The following is a 5,922-nucleotide window of genomic DNA, read 5'->3' on the forward strand; positions in this document are numbered from 1 at the left end:
TTTATTTTTTTTAAAGTGCAGCTTCTAAACACTTTAAAAAAAAAAATGTACACATAGAAGACCAGTCATTCTGAGGCATATTTCCTCAGAATGACTGGTCTCATGACCATAGTTTCATGACTATACAACACTATATGGATGATAGAAAATTAAAAAAAACTATCATACATCTGATGTCACTCAGTCCCACTGTCACTGTGGGTAATGTGTGTGTGTGTGTTAAGTAAATTAGGTGTGAAACTATCAGGGTGCATTTAGTCTCCAGCGCCAACATTTTACAGAACTGCCACTTTCCTGGAGTCTCCAGAATTACTCGGTGTCAGGCTCTGAGAGACTTAAGATTCCAAAAAATGATTTAATTAGAATACCATGAAGTATTGTGAAATACTATATATTAAGTCTTTATATATAGGCTTTATGCACAGATTAGAGTGACTCGTGAAGGACCAGCACCACCTCCTTTTGTTCGATGGTTTGAGGAATATATATTCCAGAATCCAGGATTAAGATTTAGGAGCTCATTTTTATTCCACCTCCTTTCCTGAAAAGTCTGTCTTGCAGAATTGACTAAAAATTAATCTTCACATTAATTACTAATTATTTTGCAATTCTTTTTGTCAGTTCTTCTTGACCTGTTTTTTTTCTTCTTCTTTTCTGACCTCATGACCCAGTCAGTATTTTTTGTACAATGGTCAAGTCTTAACTTATCCATTTCTGTATTGCATTTGTGTTTGATATTTCTCATGGGTATTTCATAATTTTCGACCTTACAGTCTATTTTAGCGCATTTCATCTGTAAAAGAAAACATGCCTAATAATTCTGCACACATGAATATAAGGAGTTTTTCTCTTCCAGCTTTCGTGGACTATTGTATAGCACTCATAAATGATTAAATAAAAAATAATGGTAGTTATTAAGATTTATATGGTTTGGAATTGGTAAAATGTACTTGGAAAAAAATCACAGTAAAACAATGTTTTCATGTTTAAGTTTGGAATATTAACTGACATGAAAGAATGCTATATAAATATTGTTCATGTTAACATAATGTTTATAAATGAAATCTTATTGTACAGTGTTACTAATATATATATTGTTCTGTGAATGTGATTTTAAAGTCTAGATGATTCGGATTAACCCTTTAACTGCCGTATCCTTTAAAACCTCACTGCCAGAGGGATATTGTGAATGCATGTGCCCGCTGGGCACAGTTTACCTGATGCCACCGGGGTGGCGATGGCATTGGTGGCTTGAGCCCGCCATCGCTGCTTGCAGCTATATTTATTATTATTATTATTATTTTTCTTCAAGGTTTCGGGGGCTTTTGGGGCCCTTAACATGCTTAAAAAGTCTTGAAAATTGGCACACAGATTGGAACCTGCGGCCATTAGGGCCGGGCAGAGACTGATACACGGGCGTGGCACAGGGGCTCTACAGCGCCCCCTGGAATACTGAGGGCCATATATCATACATACTTGCACGTAGACATATGAAACTCGGTACACATATAGAACTCATCAATACAAACAACTTTTGTATTGCATAGCATAGGCTCCGCCCAACAGGAAGTAGGCTATTTTGGGTTTATTATTCATATTTGTCGTCAAAGTTGTGGGGGCTTTTGGGGTCCTTAACATACTCAAAAACTCTTGAAAATTTGTGCACACTTTGGAATCTGTGGCCTTAAGGAGCCTGCAGGGGCTGGAACCCGGGCGTGGCACAGGGGCTCTACAGCGCCCCCTGGAACACAGTCATAAATGTTGATGTATAGCTCACACATACTTGCACTTATTAATATGAAACTCAGTACACATATAGATCTCACTGTGCCGAACAACTTGCGTATTGCATGTCATAGGCTCCGCCCAACAGGAAGTCAGCTATTTAGAGTTATGTAAAAAGCACATGCTCTGGAATTTGAAATACTTGTCATAGGTTTTTTACACGATTGCCACCAAACTCAGTCAACATGATCTCAAGACATTGGGGATGAAAAATTGCCAGAGGATTTTTGATATCTCGAACGGTTTGCTCGTGGCGAGGCGTAGAAATTATGGTGAGAAATGAGAAACAGGGAGTGTCTAATACCATCCACATACATTTCTTGATTTTAATCAAACTTCACTTAGATTATTCGTTGTATGATGTTGATCGCATATATGTGACTATTAGGAGTCAAAGTTATAGCGCCACCAACTGGCAGCAGGAAGTGTGTCATTTTCAAAATGCTTTGTATTCAGCATCTTATTTTTACTCGATTTGCTTCAAACTTCATCAGAATAATGTAAAAACACAGCCGATATGAATCTGCTGGGGGGATATTGATATCTAATAATATTGTTGACGTGGCAACATGCCAAACTGGAATACTTCTCAGGTGATTTTGAGGCATATAACATGCTTAGAATTTCATCAAACTCAGAACACATATCAGTATTAGTGACAGCTAGACACTGGCAAAAGTTCATAAGAGGGCGTGGAAGAGGCACTCTATAGCGCCACCTTTTGTCAAAAGTGGGGGGGTTAGTTTTAGCTACAGACACCAAACTCGGTACATAAATTGTTCTTATTAAGACGGACAACTTTTTAATTCCCAGTCATCAGCTACGACCAACAGGAAGTCGGTTATTTTGATTTGAATGTGGATTTTTTTTTACATTTAGCTGTGAATTAATGCATACTGCTCAGCGGAGAGTAACACTATACACACCAAACTTTGTCTACATGTTGAAAAAACATTGAGGAACTTAAATTACCAATGGATTTTGGATAGCTTGAATGGTTTTGACGTGGTGATTGTTTTAAATGACAGTAAAAAGGGAATTATTAATTATCCTGCATTTTTAAATTCCAAACACTTCAAAACCTTTTTTCATACAGAAAAAAAAGTAATTCTGAGTAAATATGGATAGTTTCACGACTTTACAAAACTGTATGGGTAACAGAAAATTAAAAAACTGTCAGACATCTCATCTCACTCTGTCCCTCTGTTTGAGTATTATGTGCTGAGACTTACATTGTCTGAGAGAAAATGCGCCCCTACAGGTGCAATTCCTGAAAGGGAAATTCGACTGAAAGGGAGGAGACTTTCTCTTTTGGTTTCACTTTTAAATCGGTTAAAATACAAATAAATACTTAGATTTAAATAACACTGACAAGCTAAACCAACATATATGATTATTACCGGGTCAGGGCTCATTAATAATGGATGTGTGGTCAGTGATACGTGAGAAACACGAGAGATGAATCACGGCTCTGAATACCAGCGTGTGGAATGACGAGCTCAGAAAAATGAGTTTATTCTTGTTTTATAGCTTTTAAAATTAAAATATTAAAGCGATAAAACACAATTCACCAATTAGAACACACCAAGAGCTAAATTCAGATGTTTTTGAACTGTTTGTGTGAAAATGAAATATTTGAGGCTGCCTATATCTGAAATCACCGCTCCGATCAGCAGTGTCAGTGTCACGATGTCAAAACAAGCGAATTTATTCTTGTTTAAGAGCTTTTTAAAATAGAATATTGCCACAAATGCACACAATACACCCATTATAACACAACAAGAACTAAACGCAGGTGTTTGTGACCCGTTTAAGTGTGCAAGACTATTTGAAAGCACGACTGGCAGAATAACATATATCTCTCGAGCTGCAGGATCCTGCCTTTCGTCGTACGAACGAACACATCACGGACAAGATTATTTCAAAATACATAATAGCTTGGCTAATATTAACGAAAACAGCCACGTGAACATAAACTGTTGAGAAATAAATCTGAAGTGGATCTACTGGGTTTGAATATTAAGTGACCGCATTTACCTGCTTCTGTCTTCAATTTTAATCTATATATATATACAAAAGGAAACTCATTCATCTTGGCTGCTTTTTTTAAAATGTGTGTGCGTATTTATTTATTTACTTTTTTATACATTTTGTATAATTTCATAGTTTATGTATAATAATTATAAAAACATAAATAAATGTAGCCACTTCAAACTCATTTGATACTGACCTATGACATCCTGTGACATGATATTTATTTGAATTTACATAATCTCATGGATGTAACAGTAAATCTGTTCAGCTCACAGATCAAGACTAAGCTGTAATGCAAGCAGAACTTTCACAAATGCTTATAAGTCAATAATAATTACAAAACACTTATAAATCATTTAAGGATTGATAACACTGTAAAATAATGTCTAATTTGTTAACATTAGTAAATGCATTGGTAACACTTTATAATAACTGCACTCATTAGTAAATAGTCAGTTTATGCTTTATAAAGCCTTGTTTTAACATTAATAGTCAATACTAAGCAGTTTATAAATACAGCTATAAATAGCTTGTTCTTGGTCCGTAAGCACATCTATTACAAAGGAAAGGGTCAGTTATCTTCCTAAGAAAAATTAAAATAAACAAACAACAACACAGATTGATACAGAACTCAGAAATATTTATTTCAATATGCAATAAAAGTAATCTGTACACTTGAATTATATATATATATATATATATATATATATATATATATATATATATATATATATATATATATATATATATATATACACACTTAAAAAAATGAAATATATACGTATGCAATTATATATATATATATATATATATATATATATATATATATATATATATATATATATATATATATATATATATATATATATATATATTAGTAGGAGACATTTTGGGGATGGTAAAGGTTTTGTCCACTTGGTGGTGCTGTGGTTATGTTTAATTATATACACATGCGCAATTATACAAAAATCACTTTTTTAAAACTACAACAAAAAAATTGATATCACAAATATTGACGAATGGGATGTGAATTGGTTGAGCTGCACTAGAGAAGGCAACGAGTGTGATATATACGTAGTTGACCATGAAGACTGGAAGAGAAAAAAATAACTATAAAGGCACTTTTCCTTTACTGATAAAATGAGCCAAAAAAAAACATTTCACTCAGACTGAAAAAAAAACTAAATTATTAGATCCTCATGAGAAATATTAAAAATTAGATCACTACAGTAATTACAAAGTAAAAACATGACCACTGGACAGCAAAATGCTTACTGGGTCAGAAGGGTCAGAAAGAAAAAAAAAAACAGGTGGAGAAGAACAGAAACACCTAAACTGCAAAAGAATTAAAGTGAAGAATTAGGTGTGACACTATCATGGAGCATTTAGTCTACAGTGCCACCATTTTCCAGAACTGCAACTTTCCTGGAGTCTCAGAATTACAATGTGTCAGGTTCTGAGAGATGTAAAAGATCCCCAAAAATGACTTAATTAGAATAGCATGATGTATTGTGAAATACTATATATTAATTATTTATATTGGCTTTATGAACAGAATATTTTGAGTGATTCTTGAAGGACTAGCATCCCCTCCTGAGGAATATATCTTCCAGATCCTATATATCTCCCTATATGCAGAGTATGCAGTCTTCATAGGGCACCAACTTCCAGAGGGGACACCATCCCAGTTGCAAAAAAAAACAAAAAAAACATGCACCATTGTCCCATCCGCGCTCGCGATCACTCGCACCTCATGTTTGCGGCTGAATTTTTGAATTTTGGATGGACATCAGCCCGGGTAAAGGACATAAGCAATCAGGCACAGAGAAAAGAAAACTAAAGAAAGTAAAAAAAAAAAAAAAACTGGCATAAATTTGGCTTGACATTGGACATTCGAGAGTCTCAAATTTAGGGACCGTCTCTAAAGTTACATGTGATATTGTTATACACTTTTCTAACGTCAGTAGCATTTGAAGAGAATGACTTACAGTCATAAAAACAACTGTAATTGTTCATCTAGGTGACAGCTATAATGCACAATTAAATTGAATGTTGGATGTTTATTAAAACAAATTGTAAGTCATATGTAAATTATGCTACTTT

Source organism: Carassius auratus, unplaced genomic scaffold (assembly GCF_003368295.1).
Source record: "Carassius auratus strain Wakin unplaced genomic scaffold, ASM336829v1 scaf_tig00217152, whole genome shotgun sequence".
NCBI lineage: Eukaryota > Metazoa > Chordata > Actinopteri > Cypriniformes > Cyprinidae > Carassius > Carassius auratus.